The 24,600-nt window shown below is 38.5% G+C and overlaps 1 pseudogene; it reads right to left on the bottom strand.

Annotated features, from left to right (window-relative positions):
• Positions 1 to 1,899: 1,899 nt before the first annotated feature.
• LOC137758768 (olfactory receptor 10H1-like) lies at positions 1,900 to 2,851 on the bottom strand (annotated as a pseudogene).
• Positions 2,852 to 24,600: the final 21,749 nt, after the last annotated feature.

Here is a 24,600-nt window from a genome sequence, read left to right as displayed (position 1 = left end):
GGACTAGCCCAGTTTCAAATCAAACACTCCAGCACCTTGAGAGCCTTTTAAACCACAGGTGGGTACTGCAACCCGCCATATACTGACCCATGCATCCTTGGGACATTGATGTAATATCTCTGTAGATTCAGGACTACTTCATGATTTCAAAATAAGTTTTGGTCTTGAAGGAATTCCTGAGTAACTCATGCACATTGAGCCAGGATACTCTGCTCCCTTGGCAGCAAAACCAATCTGGACAAGAATACAAGCTAGGCTCTTTCATTTTCTTCATTAAAGGCCAACTTGGCCTCTGATCCAACTGGTATCCAAATGGAAAAAGAACCTGGAAAGTGATTTGGCACCAACAAGGAGTCAGGCACCCAATGTCCTCTGCAAACTTATTATATTCCTTAGGCTATCAGCTTCCTGCAAACTTATTATATTCCTTAGGCTATCAGCTTCCTGAGGTCAGGAAATCTGTCCATCTTGCTCACTATCACACCCAGCACCAACATGGTACTTGGAAGATACAATTTATTAACAGATATTTCTTAAGGGGACCAATGTAATCCCCACAATACTGAAGAAGCCAGAATGTTGGCTATAAAGTTTACTGTGAGAAGACTCGTTGCCCTCCAAAGCAGAGGGAAACAGTTTGTGGAAAGCTGTGTTTGAAGTCAGAATGACCTGAGTTTAAGTCTTGCCGCCCATTTTCCCACCTAATTAAATGGATATCTTATAGATATATTCCACATTTCTGTAACTAATAGAATGTTTAGACTGGTGACATTTAAGATTGGAAAACATTAGATATATCCATTAATAAAGAACTGTTAGACAAATCTTGGTTCATTTATACATGGAACACAAGACAACTATTTAAGCCATTCAATCCTTGAACTTCATCAGCATCCTTTTTCCCTGGGGATCCCATCTAGTATCAGGGCTTTATGTACTTTGGGCACACAGGTGATCCTCAAATTCTTATCTTTATCCCTATCCAACTGACTACTGAATATCTCCAAGTGTATATCTAGGAGGCATCTCAAACTTAATGTATAAAAACCTTGGATGTTCTTGTTGGCATTATTATCTTTTCTCTACCTCTCCTCTCTCTCTCTCTCTCTCTCTCTCTCTCTCTCTCTCTCTCTCTCTCTCACACACACACACACACACACACACTTCATTCTCCCACAGTATTTTTTTTATCTCAGAAAACAGCAACTCAAATGTCAATCCCTTAGAGTCTTAGCTGCTCAAATATCATAAAGCCCTTCCCTAAACATACTACACAAATAGAACACCCTTGGCCATGTCCTTTCTCTCTTGATTTGCTTTACTTGACTCCCATGTGCTTATTACAAACTGGCATATATCTGTTTGTTGGATATTGTCTGTCTCTGCCCACTAGAACGTTGCTTTGGGGAGGTCAGGGACTCTTGGTCCATATTGTTCACTGTGGTATTCCTACACAGCATATGGTAGGCCCCCAAATATCTGTTGAACTAATTAATTTAGAAGAATGTTGGTAAATGAAAGTAACTGTGAGGTTCAATTTTTGTTCATCCAATGGGATGAGCAAAATTTTTTCAGGTTTTTTAATACTGTTGGAATGGGTGTGGGGTGCTGTATGTCCTTAGGCAAGTACTTTATTGGGTGAATTTTATGATACGTGAATTGTATCTCAATAAAGCTATTTGATTAAAAAATAAAACTAATGTCAAACACACAGACCATGAGAGGAAGAAGAAAGGAAAGTTAACATTTATTAAGCACCTAATATGTGATAACTCTTGTTGCACACACCCACAAATCTTTACACCAATCTTACAAGGTAGATTTTATTAACCCCATTGTACAGATGAGGGTATGGTCATACTTCTAACATATTTCTGAAACCACCTCCACACTGGTCACTCAGATGCTGGAGGGATAGAGTTTGCTGAGGAAGGTCTTCTTCATGGCGTTCTTCAGCTCCTTGTTCCTGAGGCTGAAGATGATGGGGCTGAGGAAGGGAGTGAGGACTGTGTAGGTGGTGCCCATCAGGGTGTCTCCTTCCAGAGACTGGGGACCCTTGGGCTTGAGGTAGATGACAGAGGCAAAGCCATAGTGCACGACCACCATGGTGAGGTGGGACGCACACGTGGAGAAGGCCTTGTGCCGGCCCTCGGCTGAGGGGGTCCTCAAGATGGCGGCCACGATGAAGGCATAAGAGAGGAGGATGAGAAGACAGCAACCCAGCAGGACAATGACACACACCAGGCCTACGACCGTGGCCGCGGTGGAGACGTTCCCATAGGCCAACTTCAGAAGAGGCGGCACATGGCAGCCAAAATAGTGGATCTCATTAAACCCACAGAAAATGAGTTGGAAAATGGCTGATGTCACCACTAGCCCAAAGACTGAGCCACCAACCCAGGACCAGGCCACCAGGCAGGCACAGCCACAGGGACTCATGAGCACATTGTAGCTCAGGGGGTGGCAGATGGCCACGTAGCGGTCGTAGCCCATGACGGTGAGCAGGAAGGAGTGGGTGAAGCCAATTGTGAAGAAGAAGAACATCTGGCTGGCACAGGCCATGAGGGCGATGGAGCGGTCGGTGGAGAGCAGGTCGGCCAGCACGCAGGGGATGATTGCAAAGGTGTAGAGGACCTCGGAGATGGAGAGGGCATACAGGAAGAGGTACATGGACGTGTGGAGGCTGGGCTCCCTCCAGATGGTGGCCATGATAAGCAGGTTCCCCAGCAGCGTGAACAGGTACATCAGCAGGAAGAGCAGGAAGAACATCAGCTGAAGGTGGGGGAAGGTGGAGAAGCCGATGGATGAATTCAGACACTGACGTATAGTTTAGCCTCAAAATAACAGCCATACCTGTTGAGAGAGAGAGGGAGGGATTCCCATGGGTAGGAGCTCAGAGTCTCTAATGAGCCCTCTTCAGGACTTCCTGGAGAGGCTCCTTCACCACTTCAAGCCATGGTTAGTCCATCTGCAAAGTAGTGTTCAAGGGATTTCCCTGGTGGTGCAATGGGTAAGAATCTGCCTGCCAATGCAGGGGACGCGGGTTCGATCCCTGGTCTGAGAAGATCCAACATGCTGTGGAGCAACTAAGCCTGTGGACCACAACTACTGAGCCTGTGCTCTAGAGCCCACGAGTCACAACTACTGAAGGCGGCGCACCCTAGAGCCTGTGCTCCGAAACAAGAGAAGCCACCGCAATGAGAAGCCCGCGGGAGGCAAGGAACAGTAGCCCCTGCTCGCCGCAACCAGAGGAAGCCCACATGCAGCAACGAAGACCCAATGCAGCCAAAAAAAATAAATAAATAGTGTTCATAATAATAGTGTGCCTTGAAGTTTAAATAGGATCATGCATCTTAAGGTGCATAGCACAGGTCCTGGTACATAGTGTGAATTAAATAGATTATTTTTATTATTACCATTTTTTTAAAATTAATCAATTTATTTATGGCTGTGTTGGGTCTTCGTTTCTGTGCGAGGGCTTTCTCTAGTTGTGGCAAGCGGGGACCACTCTTCATCGTGGTGCGCGGGCCTCTGACTATCGTGGCCTCTCTTGCTGCGGAGCACAGGCTCCAGACGCGCAGGCTCAGTAATTGTGGCTCACGGGCCTAGTTGCTCCGCGGCATGTGGGATCTTCCCAGACCAGGGCTCGAACCCGTGTCCCCTGCATTGGCAGGCAGATTCTCAACCACTGTGCCACCAGGGAAGCCCTATTACTATTTTTAAATCCCAGTGATAGGCAGTGATGGTCTCCCTTCTCCACATGTGGACTGACTCTCCACTTCAGAGCTCACCATTGCCTCTAGGCATTTTTCCATAAAGAAATGTAAAATTAAAGAAAAAGGCAACAATCCAATCTTTTGAAAGAAATTATTATGTTGGGATCCCTAATAAAAATTTTTAATTGGAAAAATCTCTTGCTTATTGGAGTTCCATCTTCGCAAATCCTGTGCTCACCACACTCATTATGCTGCCTATACTCTGGGCTATCTGCAAGGCTTAGTATTAAGTGGAGGCTTTTTCCCCATTTTTATACAGAACGCTACCATGTTATCCACATGAATTCAAAAAATTTGAGAAGTTGCTTTAAAACAGTGTTTTTAAAAAAAACCCTGCATTACGTTGGTCCCTCAATCTTTTTGAGCCTTTGTTTTCTCATCCCTAAAAGGAAATTGATCCTAATAATCCCTAGCTGACAAGCATTCAAGATTATGCACATAATGTGTCTTCCATGGCATCTGAAATCAAGAAGTTAAGATTGACCACCTAGAAGGGTGGGGTAGGGAGGATGGGAGGGAGACGCAAGAAGGAGGAGATATGGGGATATATGTATATGTTTAGCTGATTCACTTTGTTATAAAGCAGAAACTAACACACGATTGTAAAGCAATTATACTCCAATAAAGAGGTTAAAAAAAAAAAAGATTACATTCTATTGGAGGAAAACAGTCAGTAAACGAATACACAAATTAAAAAAAAAAAAAAGATTGACGACAGGTATAAATGACCAGAATCAGATTCTCTTACAATATAGCAACCTATGGTTTTTTGTCTCTTTTAATTGAGGAACTTAATGCATTTACCTTTTGGTAATTACTGTTGTTTTCAGACTTAATTGTGTCACTTCATTTAATACCTGAGCTAACATATATGTTAATATACCTAGCTAATATATACGTATACTTATATATGTATATTTAACATATACAAACACACAAAAACATGCACACAGTCCTATTCATTACACCAAATACACCCAAAGGCAAAAAAAACAAACAAACAACAAAAAAAACACCTAAAAACATGGAATTGTTATTGAAAAGGACCTTGTGTAAGGCCATAAAGGAAGTCTAGGTAAATTCCCAAGTGCCAATATTGCAAAGACCCAGGGTAGCTCTGGCAGGTACCCGCATCTCACTGGAGGAAGTGATGGTGAGCTTGCCCTGCTGGAGAGAGGGGCTGAGGAGGGCTTTTGAGTTCTCTCCTGGGCCCACTGCCCTGGCTGCTGGGCAGGTCAAGGCTGCTAAAGTTGTAGCCCAGCCAGATCTCCAAGCCCAGGAAAGGAGAAGGAGAAAGTGTGATGGTCTTAAGAGTTAAAGTTGGAATTGGGAAGATGGCGGAAGAGTAAGACGTGGAGATCACCTTCCTCCCCACAGATACATCAGAAATACATCTACACGTGGAACTGCTCCTATAGAACACCCACTGAACGCTGGCGGAAGACCTCAGACCTCCCAAAAGGCAAGAAACTCCCCACGTACCTGGGTAGGGCAAAAGAAAAAAGAAACAACAGAGACAAGAGAATAGGGATGGGGCCTGCACCAGTGGGAGGGAGCTGTGAAGGAGGAAAGGTTTCCACACACTAGGAAGCCCCTTCGCTGGCGGAGATGGGGGGTGGTGGGGGGAAGCTTCGGAGCCATGGAGGAGAGCGCAGCAACAGCGGTGCGGAGGGCAAAGGGGAGAGATTCCCGCACAGAGGATCGGTGCCGACCAGCACTCACCAGCCCGCGAGGCTTGTCTGCTCCCCCGCCAGGGCGGGCGGGGCTGGGAGCTGAGGCTCGGGCTTCAGTCGGATCGCAGGGAGAGGACTGGGGTTGGCGGCGTGAACACAGCCTGAAGGCGGCTAGTGCGCCACAGCTAGCCGGGAGGGAGTCCAGGAAAAAGTTTGGACCTGCCTAAGAGGCAAGAGACCATTGTTTCAGGGTGCGAAAGGAGAGGGGATTCAGAGTGCCGCCTAAACGAGCTCCAGAGACGGGCGCGAGCCGCGGCTTTCAGCGCGGACCCCAGAGACAGGCGCGAGCCGCGGTTATCAGCGCGGACCCCAGAGACGGGCATGAGACGCTAAGGCTGCTGCTGCCGCCACCAAGAAGCCTGTGTGCGAGCACAGGTCACTCTCCACACCTCCCCTCCTGGGAGCCTGTGCAGCCGCCACTGCCAGGCTCCCGTGATCCAGGGACAACTTCCCCGGGAGAACGCACGGCGCGCCTCAGGCTGCTGCAACGTCACGCTGGCCTCTGCCGCCGCAGGCTCGCCCCTCACCCGTACCCCTCCCTCCCCCTGGCCTGAGTGAGCCAGAGCCCCCGATTCAGCTGCTCCTTTAACCCCATCCTGTGTGAGTGAAGAACAGACGCCCTCAGGTGACCTACACGCAGAGGCGGGTCCAAATCCAAAGCTGAAACCCGGGAGCTGTGCAAACAAAGAAGAGAAAGGGAAATCTCTCCCAGCAGCCTCAGAAGCAGCGGATTAAAGCTCCACAAACAACTTGATGTGCCTGCATCTGTGGAATACCTGAATAGACAACGAATCATCCCAAATTGAGGAGGTGGACTTTGGGAGCAAGATATATTTTTTCCCCTTTTCCTCTTTTTGTGAGTGTGTATGTGTATGCTTCTGTGTGAGATTTTGTCTGTATAGCTTTGCTTTCACCATTTGTCCTAGGGTTCTGTCCGTCTGTATTTTTTTTTACTTAAAAAAATTTTTTTTTCTTAATAATTATTTTTTATTTTTTTATTTTAATAACTTTATTTTATTTTATCTTACTTTATTTTATTTTATCCTCTTTCTTTTTTTCTTTCTATTTTTTCTCCCTTTTATTCTGAGCCACGTGGATGAAAGGCTCTTGGTGCTCCAGCCAGGCATCAGGGCTGTGCCTCTGAGGTGGGAGAGCCAACTTCAGGACACTGGTCCACAAGAGACCTCCCAGCTCCACGTAATACCAAATGACGAAAATCTCCCAGAGATCTCCATCTCAACACCAACCCCAGCTTCACTCAATGACCAGCAAGCTACAGTGCTGGACACCCTATGCCAAACAACTAGCAAGACAGGAACACAGCCCCATCCATTAGCAGAGAGGCTGCCTAAAATCATAGTGAGGCCACAGACAACCCAAAACACACCACCAGATGTGGACCTGCCCACCAGAAAGACAAGATCCAGCCTCATCCACCAGAACACAGGTGCTAGTCCCCTCCACCAGGAAGCCTACACAACCCACTGAACCAACCTTAGCCACTGGGGACAGATACCAAAAACAACAGGAACTACGAACCTGCAGCCTGCAAAAAGGAGACCCCAAACACAGTAAGATAAGCAAAATGAGAAGACAGAAAAACACACAGCAGATGAAGGAGCAAGGTAAAAACACACCAGACCTAACAAATGAAGAGGAAATAGGCAGTCTACCTGAAAAAGAATTCAAAATAATGATAGTAAAGATGATCCAAAATCTTGGAAATAGAATAGACAAAATGCAAGAAACATTTAACAAGGACCTAGAAGAACTAAACAGGAACTAAGTAATGATGAAAAACACAATAAATGAAATTCAAAATACTCTAGAAGGGATCAATAGCAGAATAACTGAGGCAGAAGAACGGATAAGTGACCTGGAAGCAAAATAGTGGAAATAATTACTGCAGAGCAGAATAAAGAAAGAAGAATGAAAAGAACTGAGGACAGTCTCAGAGACCTCTGGGACAACATTAAATGAACCAACATTCAAATTATAGGGGTCCCAGAAAAAGAAAGGACTGAGAAAATATTTGAAGAGATTATAGTTGAAAACTTCCCTAATATGGTAAAGAAATAGTTAGTCAAGTCCAGGAAGCACAGAGAGTCCCATATAGGATAAATCCAAGGAGAAACACGCCAAGACACATATTAATCAAACTATCAAAAATTAAATATAAATAAAACATATTGAAAGCAGCAAGGGAAAAACAACAAATAACACACAAGGGAATCCTCATAAGGTTAACAGCTGATCTTTCAGCAGAAACTGCAAGCCAGAAGGGAGTGGCAGAACATATTTAAAGTGATGAAGGAGAAAAACCTACAACCAAGATTACTCTACCCATCAAGGATCTCATTCAGATTTGATGGAGAAATTAAAACCTTTACAGACAAGCAAAAGCTGAGAGAGTTCAGCACCACAAAACCAGCTTTACAACAAATGCTAAAGGAACTTCTCTAGGCAAGAAACACAAGAGAAGGAAAACACCTACAATAACAAACCCAAAACATTTAAGACAATGAGAATAGGAACATACATATCAATAATTACCTTAAATGTAAATGGATTAAATGCTCCCACCAAAAGACACAGACTGGCTGAATGGATACAAAAACAAGACCCATATATATGCTGTCTACAAGAGACCCACTTCAGACCTAGGGACACATACAGACTGAAAGTGAGGGGATGGAAAAAGATATTCCATGCAAATGGAAATCAAAGGAAAGCTAGAGTAGCAATTCTCATATCAGACAAAATAGACTTTAAAATAAAGACTATTACAAGAGACAAAGAAGGACACTATATAATGATCAAGGGATCGATTCAAGAAGAAGATATAACAATTATAAATATTTGTGCACCCAACATAGGAGCACCTCAATACATAAGGCAAATACTAACAGCCATAAAAGGAGAAATCGACAGTAACACAGTCATAGTGGGGGACTTTAACACCCCACTTTCACCAATGGACAGATCATCCAAAATGAAAATAAATAAGGAAACACAAGCTTTAAATCATACATTAAACAAGATGGACTTAATTGATATTTATAGGACATTCCATCCAAAAACAACAGAATACACATTTTTCTCAAGTGCTCATGGAACATTCTCCAGGATAGATCACATCTTGGGTCACAAATCAAGCCTTGGTAAATTTAAGAAAATTGAAATCGTATCAAGTATCTTTTCCAACCACAATGCTATGAGACTAGATATCAATTACAGGGAAAGATCTGTAGAAAATACAAACACATGGAGGCTACACAATACACTACTTAATAACGAAATGATAACTGAAGAAATCAAAGGGGAAATCAAAAAACACCTAGAAACAAATGACAATGGAGACACGCCAAGCCAAAACCTATGGGATGCAGCAAAAGCAGTTCTAAGAGGGAAGTTTATAGCAATACAAGCCTACCTCAAGAAACAGGAAACATGTCGAATAAACAACCTAACCTTGCACCTAAAGCAATTAGAGAAAGAAGAACAAAAAAACCCCAAAGTTAGCAGAAGGAAAGAAATCATAAAGAGCAGATCAGAAATAAATGAAAAAGAAATGAAGGAAACAATAGCAAAGATCAACAAAACTAAAAGCTAGTTCTTTGAGAAGATAAACAAAATTGATAAACCATTAGCCAGACTCATCAAGTTTTTTTAATGAAGTCAAAATCATAAATCTTTTTATTTATTTTTATGTCTTACTTTAAAAATTCTCTCCTTTCCCAACATTATAAGACTATTTTCCTATACTGCGCTCTGATTATTTTAGGATATATTTTGGGGATATAGTGTGAGGCATAATTTTTCCCATGTGGCCTTCCAGTGTCCCTGTAATCTGCCATGAGTCTTAGCTTTATATTTTTCATTTTCTCACTTCGTCATGCTATATTCTGGCAGAATTGATCTTCCAGCTTACCGATTCTCTCTTGTGTTCAGCTTGCTATTGCTCCCATCAATCAATTGTAGATTTTTCATTTGCATTACTTGTTGTTGGTTCTTTTATCATAAATAACTATCTTGTTTCATGGATATGACCTTGTCCTTTATCATTCTGAAGCTATTAAACGTACTTATTTTAAGATCATTTTCAGATTATCTATTATCACTATCTCTTGAATGTAATTTTTTCCATATGTTGGATTGGTTTTCACTCATGAAATTGCCTTTTTACTTGTTTTATAATTCTGGGTTGGTCACTCATTTTGGTGATGAGAATCTCATAGATTCATTCAGCACTGTGATGGTCTCTTTGTAGAGTGGCTTGTGGAAATGACTTCCCATCTTGAGGAGCATGGCTTCAGCCTGGCTTTGTAATGACACAATAAGCAGCCCTTACCTATTACTGTGAATCACTACCCTGCAATTCTTTCTTTCAGGGGTGACTATATAACTCCTTATTTTTCCTCTGTCATTACTACTTCTTTGTTTACACAAAAGTTTCTGAACATCAGAAGAACTTTTGAGCATGGATATTCATGTTGAGTAATGGATTCCTGAAGTTCTTAGAAGCTCCACAACACAACAACAACAAAAAACTAGATAAACTAAAAATCATCATTTATTTAAAGCTATTGAAAAGTGGTGGGTGCAAAAAGTTTAAACTAAATTACAAAGAGGGATAATCCTTTCATAGGTGAGCAAAGACTAGCAGCCACTTTTATACCTAAGACTGGCAGGAGTAATCAGGTAGAGAAGTTGGTTTGCTATAGGTGGAGAGATTTTGCTGAGACAAGGGAAAATTTTCCAATGTTTAAAGGTAATGTGTATGCTGTCATGACTGTTACTATTGATTGGAATCTGGGATAACCACAAACACAAAAACAAAAGTCCCTCAGTATGGCAATTTTCTCCCAAGAAAATTTTGCTGAGTAAGGAACAGTGAGAGTGGAGATGAAAAGCAAACACAAACTCACAGTGGAGATGAATCTGAAAGTGAGCTGAAATCAATTAACATTTTAACCCAACCCCCTGACACCTCAAATCCTCATAGGATCAAATGGATCATCTGCTCAGAAGTAGCTGGAAAGTTTGGAGTCAGGATAAACAGTATAGAGATCTCTCATGGCCTTATTTTAAAACACAGGTGAAATGTTCATAGCAGCATTATTTACAATTGCCAAGATATGGAAGCAACCTAAGTGTCCATCAACAGATGGATGGGTCTGATACTGTATATACATACAATGGAATACTACTCAGCCATAAAAAAGAATGAAATTCTGCCATTGGCAGCAACATGGATGGACTTGGAGGGCATTATGCTAAGTGAAAATAAGTCAGACAGAGAAAGACAAATACTGTATGACATCACTTATATGTGGAACCTAAAAACTACAACAAAATAGTAAACATAACAAAAAAGAAACAGAGTCACAGATATAGAGAACAAACTAGTGGTTACCAGTGGGGAGAGGGAAGTGGGGAAGAGGAATATAAGGGTAGGGGATTAAGAGGTACACACCATTAGGTATAAAATAAGCTACAAGGATATATTGTACAACACAGGAAATATAGCCAATATTTTATAATAACTATAAATGGAGTACAATCTTTAAAAATTGTGAATCACTATATTGTAACCTGTAACTTATATAAATTGTACAGCAGATATACTTAAATAAAAGAAAAAAACACAGGTGAAATGAAACTAAATAAAACTGGCCCAGCACAGTTTTGTTAGATTCAGTGGATCAGCCTTCTATGCTAGTCTCCCTGACAGAGGGAAAAAAGCATCATCTCTAGAAAAAAAAAAAACAAAGTTAGAAGAAATATTGTATAGTTCACTTTCTACTTCTCTTTTATTATAAATATCCAGCATGGAATAAAATGTATGAGACAATGAAGCAGGAAAACATGACCCATAATCAAGAAAGAAAAAGTCAGTATGACAGATCTATATATGACTGAGACGTTGGACTTAGCAGACAAGGATAATCCTATAAATGTTAAAGAATTTAGAAGTAAAATGGACAAAATGAGTAAAGAGATGGTGGATTTCAGCAGAGAAATTAAAGCTCTGAAAATGAACCAAATGGAAATTCTAGTAGGGAAAAAAACTGCAGTATCTGAAATAATTTATTGAATGAACTTAGCAGCAGAAGAAATAATCAACAAACTTAAAAGTCAAGAGAAAATATCTAACCTAAAGGAGAGAGATAAAAAATAAAACTGAGCAGAGAACCATAGACATTTGGAACATTAAAAAACAGTTTAATATACATGTAACTGAAGCTCCAGAAGGATGACAGAGAGATAATAGGGCAGAAGCAATATTTGATGATATTGAAAGAAATGGGTCTAGAACTGATGAAAGACAACCCACAGACAGAAGAATCTCAGTGAAACCCAAGCAGAATAAATGCATGGAAAGCCACATTGGGCAAGTTATAATCAAGATGCTGAAAAAACAGATGAAGAGAAAATCTTGAAAATGGCCAAAGTAAAAAGATACATTACATTGAAGAAAATAATCATAAGAATGACCAACCTCTCATCAGAATCAATGAAAGTCAGAAGACAATGAAATATTTGATGTACTGAAAGGAAAAATAACTGTCTACCTAGAATTCTATTCCAGCAAAAAATAGCCTTCAAAAATGAAAGTAAAGGACTTCCCTGGTGTTACAGTGGTTAAGATTCCGTGCTTCCACTACAGGGGATGTGGGCTCGATCCCTGGTCAGGGAACTAAGATCCCACATGCCATGCATGGTGTGGCCAAAAAAGAAAGAAAAGAAAGAAAGAAAGAAAGAAAGAAAGAAAGAAAGAAAGAAAGAAAGAAAGAAAGAAAGAAAGAAAGAAAGGAAGGAAGGAAGGAAGGAAGGAAGGAAGGAAGGAAGGAAGGAAGGAAGGAAGGAAGGAAGGAAGGAAGGAAGGAAGAAAGAAAGAAAAGACATTTTCAGACAAGTAAATACAGAGAAAATTCATCTCTAGCAGACCAGCACTCAATAAATACTAAACAGAATTCTTCAGGCTGAAAAAAAAAAAAAAAAGACAGCAGATGAAAGCCCAGATCTTCAGGAAAGAATGAAGAATATTCAAGAGTAAATGATTCATTAAATAAAAAGTGTTGTTTTTTCTTAATTAAAGACCATGTCTGTTCATTTGGGAAAATAAGGAGGCTTCCAGAAGCATTGGGAGAGCATAATCATTCAAATTACTCCCTTTCATGCCCCTTTCTTCCAGGTATTTTTTTTCATATTATTATTATTACTTTTTTAATCAGTCATCAATTTTATACACATCACTGTATACATGTCAATCCCAATCGCCCAGTTCAGCACACCACCATCCCTACCCCACCACAGTTTTCCCCCCTTGGTGTCCATGCGTTTGTTCTCTACATCTGTGTCTCAACTTCTGCCCTGCAAACCGGTTCATCTGTACCATTTTTCTAGGTTCCACATACGTGTGTTAATATACGATATTTGTTTTTCTCTTTCTGACTTACTTCACTCTGTATGACAGTCTCTAGATCCATCCACGTCTCAACAAATGACTCAATTTTGTTCCTTTTTAAGGCTGAGCAATATTCCATTGTATATATGTACCACAACTTCTTTATCCATTCGTCTGTCGATGGGCATTTAGGTTGCTTCCATGACCTGGCTATTGTAAATAGTGCTGTGATGAACATTGGGGTGCATGTGTCTTTATGAATTACGGTTTTCTCTGGGTATATGCCCAGTAGTGGGATTGCTGGGTCATATGGTAATTCTATTTTTAGTTTCTCAAGGAACCTCCATACTGTTCTCCATAGTGGCTGTATCAATTTACATTCCCACCAACAGTGCAAGAGGGTTCCCTTTTCTCCACACCCTCTCCAGCATTTGTTGTTTGTAGATTTTCTGATGATGCCCATTCTAACTGGTGTGAGGTGATAACCTCACTGTAGTTTTGATTTGCATCTCTCTTATAATTAGTGATATTGAGCATATTTTCATGTGTTTCTTGGCCATCTGTATGTCTTCTTTGGAGAAATGTCTATTTAGGTCTACTGCCCATTTTTGGATTGGGTTGTTTGTTTCTTTAATATTGAGCTGAATGAGCTGTTTATATAATTTGGAGATTAATCCTTTGTCCATTGATTCATTTGCAAATATTTTCTCCCATTCTGAGGGTTGTCTTTTCGTCTTGTTTATGGTTTCCTTTGCTGTGCAAAAGCTTTCAAGTTTCATTAGGTCCCATTTGTTTATTTTTGTTTTTATTTCCATTTCTCTAGGAGGTGGATCAAAAAAGATCTTGCTGTGATTTATGTCAAAGAGTGTTCTTCCTATGTTTTCCTCTAAGAGTTTTATAGTGTCCGGTCTTACACTTAGGTCTCGAATCCATTTTGAGTTTATTTTTGTGTATGGTGTTAGGGAGTGTTCTAATTTCATTCTTTTACATGTAGCTGTCCAGGCTTCCCAGCACCACTTATTGAAGAGACTGTCTTTTCTCCATTGTATATCTTTGCCTCCTTTGTCATAGATTAGTTGACCATAGGTGCGTAGGTTTATCTCTGGGCTTTCTATCTTGTTCCATTGATCTATGTTTCTCTTTTTGTGCCAGTACCATATTGTCTTGATTACTGTAGCTTTGTAGTATAGTCTGAAGTCAAGGAGTCTGATTCTTCCAGCTCCGTTCTTTTCCCTCAAGACTGCTTTGGCTATTCTGGGTCTTTTGTGTCTCCATACAAAATTTAAGACGGTTTGTTCTAGTTCCGTAAAAAATGCCATTGGTAATTTGATAGGGATTGCATTGAATCTGTAGATTGCTTTGGGTAGTATAGTCATTTTCACAATATTGATTCTTCCAATCCAAGAACATGGTATATCTCTCCACCTGTTCGTATCATCTTTAATTTCTTTCATCAGTGTCTTATAGTTTTCTACATACAGGTCTTTTGTCTCCCTAGGTAGGTTTATTCCTAGGTATTTTATTCTTTTTGTTGCAATGGTAAATGGGAGTGTTTCCTTAATTTCTCTTTCAGATTTTTCATCATTAGTGTATAGGAATGCAAGAGATTTCTGTGCATTCATTTTGTATCCTGCAACTTTACCAAATTCATTGATTAGGTCCAGTAGTTTTCTGGTGGCATTTTTAGGATTCTCTATGTATAGTATCATGTCATCTGCAAACAGTGACAGTTTTACTTCTTCTTTTCCAATTTGTATTCCTTTTATTTCTTTTTCTTCTCTGATTGCTGTGGCTAGGACTTCCAAAACTATCTTGAATATTAGTGGTGAGAGTGGACATCTTTGTCTCATTCCTGATCTTAGAGGAAATGCTTCCAGTTTTTCACTGCTGAGAATGATGTTTGCTGTGGGTTTGTTGTATATGGCCTTTATTATGTTGAGGTAGGTTCCCTCTATGCCCACTTTCTGAAGAGTTTTTATCATAAATGAGTGTTGAATTTTGTCAAAACTTTCTGCATCTATTGAGATGATCATATGGTTTTTATTCTTCAACTTGTTAATATGGTGTATCACATTGATTGATTTGCGTATATTGAAGAATCCTTGCATCCCTGGGATAAATCCCACTTGATCGTGGTGTATGATCCTTTTAATGTGTTGTTGGATTCTGTTTACTAGTATTATGTTGAGGATTTTTGCATCTATATTCATCAGTGATATTGGTCTGTAATTTTCTTTTTTTGTAATGTCTTTGTCTGGTTTTGGTATCAGGGTGATGGTGGCCTCATAGAATGAGTTTGGGAGTGTTCCTTCCTCTGCAATTTTTTGGAAGAGTTTGAGAAGGATGGGTGTTAGCTCTTCTCTAAATGTTTGATAGAATTCACCTGTGAAGCCATCTGGTCCTGGACTTCTGTTTGTTGGAAGATTTTTAATCACAGTTTCAATTTCATTACTTGTGATTGGTCTGTTCATATTTTCTATTTCTTCCTGGTTCAGTCTTGGAAGGTTATACCTTTCTAAGAATTTGTCCATTTCTTCCAGGTTGTCCATTTTATTGGCATGGAGTTGCTTGTAGTAGTCTCTTAGGATGCTTTGTATTTCTGTGGTGTCTGTTGTAACGTCTCCTTTTTCATTTCTAATTTTATTGATTTGAGTCCTCTCCCTCTTTTTCTTGATGAGTCTGACTAATGGTTTATCAATTTTGTTTATCTTCTCGAAGAACCAGCTTTTAGTTTTATTGATCTTTGTTATTGTTTTCTTTGTTTCTATTTCATTTATTTCTGCTCTGATCTTTATGATTTCTTTCCTTCTGCTAACTTTGGGTTATATTTGTTCTTCTTTCTCTAGTTCCTTTAGGTGTAAGGTTAGATTGTTTACTTGAGATTTTTCTTGTTTCTTGAGGTAGGCTTGTATAGCTATAAACTTCCCTCTTAGAACTGCTTTTGCTGCATCCCATAGGTTTTGGATCGTCGTGTGTTCATTGTCATTTGTCTCTAGGTATTTTTTGATTTCCTCTTTGATTTCTTCAGTCATCTCTTGGTTATTTACTAACGTATTGTTTAGCCTCCATGTGTTTGTCTTTTTTACGTTTTTTTCCCTGTAATTCATTTCTAATCTCATAGCGTTGTGGTCAGAAAAGATGCTTGATATGATTTCAATTTTCTTAAATTTACTGAGGCTTGATTTGTGACCCAAGGTGTGATCTATCCTGGAGAATGTTCCATGCACACTTGAGAAGAAAGTGTAATCTGCTGTTTTTGGATGGAATGTCCTATAAATATCAATTAAGTCTATCTGGTCTATTGTGTCATTTAAAGCTTCTGTTTCCTTATTTATTTTCATTTTGGATGATCTGTCCATTGGTGTAAGTGAGGTGTTAAAGTCCCCCACTATTATTGTGTTACTGTCGATTTCCTCCTTTATAGCTGTTAGCAGTCGCCTTATGTATTGAGGTGCTCCTATGTTGGGTGCATATATATTTATAATTGTTATATCTTCCTCTTGGATTGATCCCTTGATCATTATGTAGTGTCCTTCCTTGTCTCTTGTAACATTCTTTATTTTAAAGTCTATTTTATCGGATATGAGTATAGCTACTCCAGCTTTCTTTTGATTTCCATTTGCATGGAATATATTTTTCCAACCCCTCACTTTCAGTCTGTATGTGTCCCTAGATCTGAAGTGGGTCTCTTGTAGACAGCATATATATGGGTCTTGTTTCTGTATCCATTCAGCAAGCCTGTGTCTTTTGGTTGGAGCATTCAATCCATTCACGTTTAAGGTAATTATCAATATGTATGTTCCTATGACCATTTTCTTAATTGTTTTGGGTTTGTTTTTGTAGGTCCTTTTCTTCTCTTGTGTTTCCCACTTAGAGACGTTCCTTTAGTTTTTGTTGTAGAGCTGGTTTGGTGGTGCTGAATTTTCTTAGCTTTTGCTTGTCTGTAAAGCTTTTGATTTCTCCATCGAATCTAAAGGAGATCCTTGCCGGGTAGAGGAATCTTGGTTGTAGGTTCTTCCCTTTCATCACTTTAAGTATATCATGCCACTCCCTTCTGGCTTGTAGAGTTTCTGCTGAGAAATCAGCTGTTAACCTTATGGGAGTTCCCTTGTATGTTATTCATCATTTTTCCCTTGCTGCTTTCAATAATTTGTCTTTGTCTTTAATTTTTGCCAATTTTATTAATATGTGTCTCAGCGTGTTTCTCCTTGGATTTATCCTGTACGGGACTCTCTGTGCTTCCTGGACTTGGGTGGCTATTTCCTTTCCCATGTTGGGGAAGTTTTCGACTATAATCTCTTCAAATATTTTCTCTGGTCCTTTCTCTCTCTCTTCTCCTTCTGGGACCCCTATAATGCGAATGTTGTTGCGTTTAATGTTGTCCCAGAGGTCTCTTAAGCTGTCTTCATTTCTTTTCATTCCTTTTTCTTTAGTCTGTTCTGCAGCAGTGAATTCCACCATTCTGTCTTCCAGGTCACTTATCCGTTCTTCTGCCTCAGTTGTTCTGCTATTGATTCCTTCTAGTGTAGTTTTCATTTCAGTTATTGTATTGTTCATCTCTGTTTGTTCTTTAATTCTTCTAGGTCTTTGTTAAACATTTCTTGCATCTTCTCGATCTTTGCCTCCATTCTTGTTCCGAGGTCCTGGATCCTCTTCACTATCATTATTCTGAATTCTTTTTCTGGAAGGTTGCCTATCTCCACTTCATTTAGTTGTTTTTCTGGGGTTTTACCTTGTTCCTTCATCTGGTATATAGCCCTCTGCCTTTTCATCTTGTCTATCTTTCTGTTAGTGTGGGTTTTGTTCCACAGGCTGCAGGATTGTAGTTTTTATTGCTTCTGCTGTCTGCCCTCTAGTGGTTGAGGCTATCAAGAGGCTTGATGGGAGGCTCTGGTGGTGGGTAGCGCTGACTCTCCAGGTATTTTTTATTTTAATTTTAAATTCTGCATTATATCAGAACTTCTGTCCTTTTAGCAAAAGCCAAAAGGAAAATACTAGAAGAAATATGTATTTTCTCCCTTAGCATCTACGAGTTGTGCTAAATATTCTTTTAGTGACAAAAGAGAAGTAATACAAAAGATTTCTGAAGCGGCAGCACAGTAGTGTTTTCATGTAACTTTTTTTCGGTGTTTGTAATAATTTCCATTTGATCGTTATTTTGTGTTTTTGAAAATCAAATTTCTACTTATGTATTCCAATCAATCACTTATAAAAGTTTGTCAGAAAATCTTTTCATCCAATAATTTTGTTGCCTTTGTTTCAACCTAAACTTATTTGTCTTAGGAAACAATAGCGCAACTGACTCAAAGATAACCTCCCTAATGTGAAGGTGAAGGAAGTGAATGCCTCACCTAATGGAGTGAAAAATATCTAAACACATTCTTTTTTTTTTTTTTTGGCTGCATCGGGTCTTCGTTGCTGCACATGGGCTTTCTCTAGTTGTGGTAAGCAAGGGCTACTCTTCGTTGCAGTGCGTGGGCTTCGCATTGCAGTGGCTTCTCTTGTTGCGGAGCATGGGCTCTAGGCATGCAGGCTTCAGTAGTTGTGGCATGCGGGCTCAGTAGTTGTGGCTTGCAGGCTCTAGAGCACAGGCTCAGTAGTTGTGGTGCACAGGCTTAGTTACTCCATGGCATGTGGGATCTTCCAAGACCAGGGATCGTACCAGTGTCCCCTGCATTGGCAGGTGGATTCTTAACCACTGTGCCACCAGGGAAGTTCCTCTAAATACATCCTTGAAAGATAACAACATAAAAAAGTCAAGCAAAATTTAAAGAAAGCGTAGTTTTGTTTTCCTTTTTAAGTTATCACAGCTTTGAAGACTTTAATATTGAGAATTCCTGGGTTACTATGTGTTTCAGGTGTTCTAAACCTTCAACATTGTCTTGAATATGAATTGTGCCTTTTCTCTAAATGTGGATATATATGTGTGTGTGTGTGTGTATATGTTTAAAATGAACAATAAAAGTATTTTTTTCCTTAAAAAAAAAAGCCATGTCTGTTCAAAGCAGAAATAATAATAATGTTATTATGGGGGTTTTCTCATACAAAGAAATAGAATCTTTGACAACAATAACACAATAGCTGAAAGGGATATAAATTAAATTATACTGCTTTAAGATATTAACTTTATACAATATGTGGTATAAAATTAATCTAAGGACTAATGTGATAAATGAAGGATACCTATTGTATTCACAATAGCAATCTCTTCAAAAATAAATCCAAGAGGGGGAGAGTGGGGGCGGGGGGGCAGTGGTGGTGAGATGAACTGGGAGATTGGGATTGACATATATACACTAATATGTATAAAATAACTAATAAGAATCTGCTGTATAAAAAATTAAATTAAATTAAATTTTAAAAAAAGAACATTTAAATAAATAAATAATAAATCCAAGAGATACAGTTCAAAACTCAAAAGAGGAGATAAAATAGAAAACTTTAAACATGTTTAATTAATTGAAAAAAGGCATGAAAGTAAATAATAATAGATGATACAAATAGAAAACAAAGAGCAAAATGTTCGACCTAATGCATATTTTTTGCAGGTTTACATGAGTATTCAGTAAAATAGACCCATATGATGGGTCATAAATCAAGTCTCAATAAATTCCAAATGATTGAAATCACTCATAGTATGATCTCTATGACAGAATTAAATTAGAAGTTAATAAAATGGATAATTAGAAAAATCTTCAAATCTGTGGAAATTAAATAACACATTGTTTAAAAACAAAACTAAACAGAAACAACCCATGTGTCAGAAAAAGAATCATAAGTAAAATAATTTTTAATTTAATTATAATGAAAACACAGTATATCAAAATTTGTTAGATTCCCATTAAAGCAGTGCTTATATGGAAATTTATAGCTTTAAATGAATACATGGAAAAATAAGAAAGGTTTAAAAATAACGATCTAAGCTCCCACATTTAAAAAAAATAGATCAAATTAAGCTTAAATTAAGTAGAGACAGTAAATAGTAAAGATAAGAGCACAAATCAATATAGTATGTAGGAGACAAACAATAAAGAAAATCTATAAAGCTAAAAATTGGTTTCTTTTTTTTTCTTTTCTTTTCTTTTTTTTTTTCTGTGCTGTATCGCGTCTTAGTTGCACTGTGCAGGCTCTTCATTGAGGTGCGCTGGACCTTTCCTTGCAGTGCAGGCTCTTTGTTACACCACACAAGCTTCTCTCTAGTAATGGCATGTGAGTTTTCTTTCTCTAGTTGTGGCACGCGGGCTCCAGGGTGCATAGGTTCTGTAGTTTGCAGCATCGGTCTCTCTCATTGGGGCGCACGAGCTCCATAGTTATGGTGAGCGGGCTTAGTTGCCCCACACACCCGGCATACGGGATCTTAGTTCCCTGACCAGGGATCGAACCCACGTCCCCTGTATTAGAAGGCGGATTCTTTAGCACAGGACCACCAGGGAAGTCCCCAAATTTGGTTTCTTTAAAAGATTAATAAGATAAATAACTCAACAATATACTGACCAAGAAAAAAAAGAGAAAACACAAATTACCAATAACAGTAATGAAAGAGAGGCCATCATTACAGATCCTACAGACATTAAAAAGTGTATAGGCTGTATAATATTAACAACTATCTGCCAATAACATTGATAAGTAGATAAAATTTATTTATTTATTTGTTTGTTTGTTTGTTTATATTGAAGTATAGTTGATCTACAATGTTGTGTTACTTTCTGGTGTACAGCAAAGTGATTCAGTTATATATATTCATTTTTCAGATTCTTTTCCATCATGGTTTATTACACGATATTGAGCATAATTTCCTGTGCTATACAGTAGGACCTTGTTGTTTATCTATTTTATATATAATAGTTTGTATCTGCTAATCCCAAACTCCTAATTATCTCTCCCCTACCCCCTTTCCCCTTTGGTAACCATAAGTTTGTTTTGTATGTCTGTGAATCTGTTTCTGTTTTGTAAGTAAATTCATTTGTGTCATATTTAAATTCCACATATAAGTGATACCATATGGCATTTGTCTTTCTCTTTCTGACTTACTACACTTAATATAACAATCTCTAGGTCCATCCATGTAGCTGCAAATGCCATTATTTCATTCTTTTTATGGCTGAGTAATATTCCACTATGTATATGTGCCATATCTTTTTTATCCATTCATCTGTCAATGGGCATTTAGGTTGCTTCCATGTCTTGGCTACTGTAAATAGTGCTGCTATGAACATTGCGGTGCACGTATCTTTTCAGATTACAGTTTTCTCTGGATATATGTCCAGGAGTGGGATTGCTGGATCATATGGCAGTTTTATTTTTAGTTTTTTAAGGAACTTCCATACTGTTTTTCATAGTGGCTGCACCAATTTACGTTCCTACCAACAATGTAGGAGGGTCCCCTTTTTGCTGCACCTTCTCCAGTATTTGTTATTTGTAGACTTTTTAATGATGGCCATTCTAACCAGTATGAGGTGGTACCTCATTGTAGTTTTGATTTGCATTTCTCTAATAATTAGCGATGTTGAGCATCTTTTCATGTGCCTATTTGCTATCTGTATGTTTTTGGTAAAATTTATTTTAAAACTTTTTTCTGAAACTGACATAAGAAGAAATAGAAAATTTGAATTGCTCTATATGTACTAGAGAAATTGAATTTATAATTTAAAACCACTCCACAAATACTCCAGACCTAGATAGTTTTGCCAGTAAATTCTTCCAAATATATGAGGAAGAAACAATACCAATCTGACACAAATTCATCCAGTGATGATTTTAAAAAGGAACAATTACTTACTCATTTTTTGAAACCAGAAAAACCCTGATACCAAAACCTGACAAGGACATTACTAGAAAATAAAATTTAAAAATCAATATTTCTCATGAACATAGATGAAAAATTTTAAGAAAATAATAAGAAGCACAATCTAGTCATATATTAAAAGACTAATGTACCATGACCATGTGAGGTTTATTTCAGGAATGAAAGTTTGGTTTGATATTTGAAAGTTAATCTCTATAATTCACCACATTGAAAGAATGAATGAGAAACACATGTGATTATCTCAACAGATGTAGGGAAAGCATTTGACAAAATTCAATACCCATTCTTCTTTAAAAAACAAAACAAAACAAAAACAAACAAATCTCAACAAACTAGGAATAGAAGGGAACTTCTTCAATCTGATAAAGGATAGATTTTTTAAAAAACATAACTAACATCAAACTTAATGGTGAAAAATTTACCCTTAAGATTGGGAAGAAGGCAAGAATGTCTGCTCTCATCATTTATATTTTAACATTGTTCTGGAGGTTCTAGACAATGCAATAGAAATGAAAAAGAAATATAGTCATTAAAAATTTTAAACTGTCTTAGTTTGCAGACAACCTGATTGTTTATATAGAAAACAAAACAAAAAAATCTACAAACTACCGGAACTAATAAGTGAATATAGCAAAGTTGTAGGAGACAAGGTTAATATATTCAAACATCAATTGTATGTCCTCTTCTGGCAGCAAACAATTGGGGGGAAAAAACTTTGCTTATCAAAAGACACAATAGGACATTTAAAAAAGAACACTACTTAACATCAAAAATATAAAATACTAGCAATAAATCTAATGAAATATGTGCAAGACCACTACATTGAAAACTACAAAGCTTTTTTGAATAAAATATTTTTAAAATAAATGAGGAGATATAACATGTTCATGGATAAGAAGACTCAAAGTGGTTAAAATGACAATTCTCTCAAAATTAATTTATAGAGCCAAAGAAACCCCAACCTAAATCCCACCAGGATTTTAATAGAAATTCACAAACTGAACCTAAAATGTGTATAGAAATTCCAATGAGCTTGAATAAGCTGAGACAATCTTGAAAAAAGGAACAAAGTTTTTTTTCCCAAGGAACTGTGAAAACACACTACCTAATTGCAAGGCTTACTACAAATTTACAAAAGTTAAGACTGTGTCTCAAAAATATTAGGATGGACAAATATAGCAAACAACAGAATAGAGAGTCCAGAGATAGCCCCACACATGTACGGTCAATTGTTCTTCTACAAAGGCTCTGTGGTTAAGAAGAAAGGAAAGTCTTTTCAACAAAGTGGCTAGACTTTGAAAGAAACAAGACACAAAAAAGTACATAACAATTCCATTTATTTAAGTTTCAAAAAAAAGCAAAAATCTGATCTACAATGGTAAAAACCATAACAGTTGTTGTTCTGGTGATGGTAGGATGGGGTTGACTGGAAAGAGACAAGAGGGAAGTTTCTGGGGTGATGGGATTGTTCTATATCTCGATTGGGGTGATAATAACATAGGTAAATGCATTTGTCTAATCTTATCAAACTTAAGTGCTGTTCATTTTACTGTAAATAAATTTTACCTCGATAAAAAGAAATTTAAAAGATGGAGGAAAGGACAATGGGAACTGCAGGTCAAAGACAAAGAAACATAAAACAAAATAACACATTTGTACTTGAACAAACTCTTTGTTCAAAGTGTTTGGAGCTGTCCGGGGAAGGAGTGAGGATGAGGTGGCTATGAGACAAGAACCAGCAGTGATTGATCCCATCACTGAGAAGTTTTTCAAATATAGTAGATCAATTCATTCCTCAACCCCATTCACAATGATTCCTGACTCTTCCATAATGTGTATTCCAAAGCAATGGCTGGGGGCGATAGTGTTTCAAAATCAATTACAGTAGGTCATTTGGGAAGATTCTCTGGGGCATATTTCCCCACTGGGCATCTAGCCAGGCCCAGCTATTTCTTTCCTCAAGCATTAGAGCTGGGCAGTGCCCACCCACACACTGAAGCTTGCCAGGAGAATCTGAAAATAATTGCAATCAAGGGATGAAAAAAAAAAAAAATGAAGCAGAGTTTTGCTCCAAAACACAAATGGAAAACCACAAAATTGAAATCAATAAACGTTTAAAGAAAGGACTACCAAGTGAAATGTATCAACTTCGTTCATTGTTGTCTATAGTATTTATAAAAATTCCATTACAGCCCACTCATATAAAAACCTGCACACAAATATTCACAGCAGCCTTATTTGTAACAGTCAAAAACTGGAAATAACCCAAATGCCCTTCAACAGGTAAATGGGCAAACAAATTCTGGTATATCCATACAATGGTATACTACCCTGTATTCGTTTGCTAGGGCTGCCTTAACAAAGTACCACACAGTGGGTGGCTTAAACAATATAAATTTATTTTCTCAGAGTTCTGAAGGCCAGAAGTCTGCGATCAAAGTGTTGGCAGGGTTGGTTTCTTTCAAGGGCCATGAGGGAAGTACCTGTTCCAGGCCTCTAACCTTGGTCTGTAGATGTCTTCTCCCTGCATCTTCACATCATCTTCCTTCAGTGTGTACCTCTGTGTCCAAATTTCCTCTCCTTATAAGGACCACCAGTCATATTGGATTAAGGCCCATCCTAATGACCTCACTGTAACTCGATTACCTCAGTAGCGACCTTATCTCCAAATAAGGTCATATTCTGAGGTGTTGGAGGTTATGACACCTACATATGAATTGGGCGGGGGAGTGGGGGGTAAGGGAAATGACAAAATTCAACCCATAACACATCCAGTAATTTTAAAAAAGAACGAAATACCATGATACATGCAACAACTTGGACGGATCTTCAAGGCATTATGCTGAGTGCTAAAAACTAATCACAGAAGGTTAC

This window comes from Eschrichtius robustus, chromosome 2 (assembly GCF_028021215.1).
Source record: "Eschrichtius robustus isolate mEscRob2 chromosome 2, mEscRob2.pri, whole genome shotgun sequence".
Classification (NCBI taxonomy): Eukaryota; Metazoa; Chordata; class Mammalia; order Artiodactyla; family Eschrichtiidae; genus Eschrichtius; species Eschrichtius robustus.
This window is presented reverse-complemented; position numbering and strand designations above follow the sequence as displayed.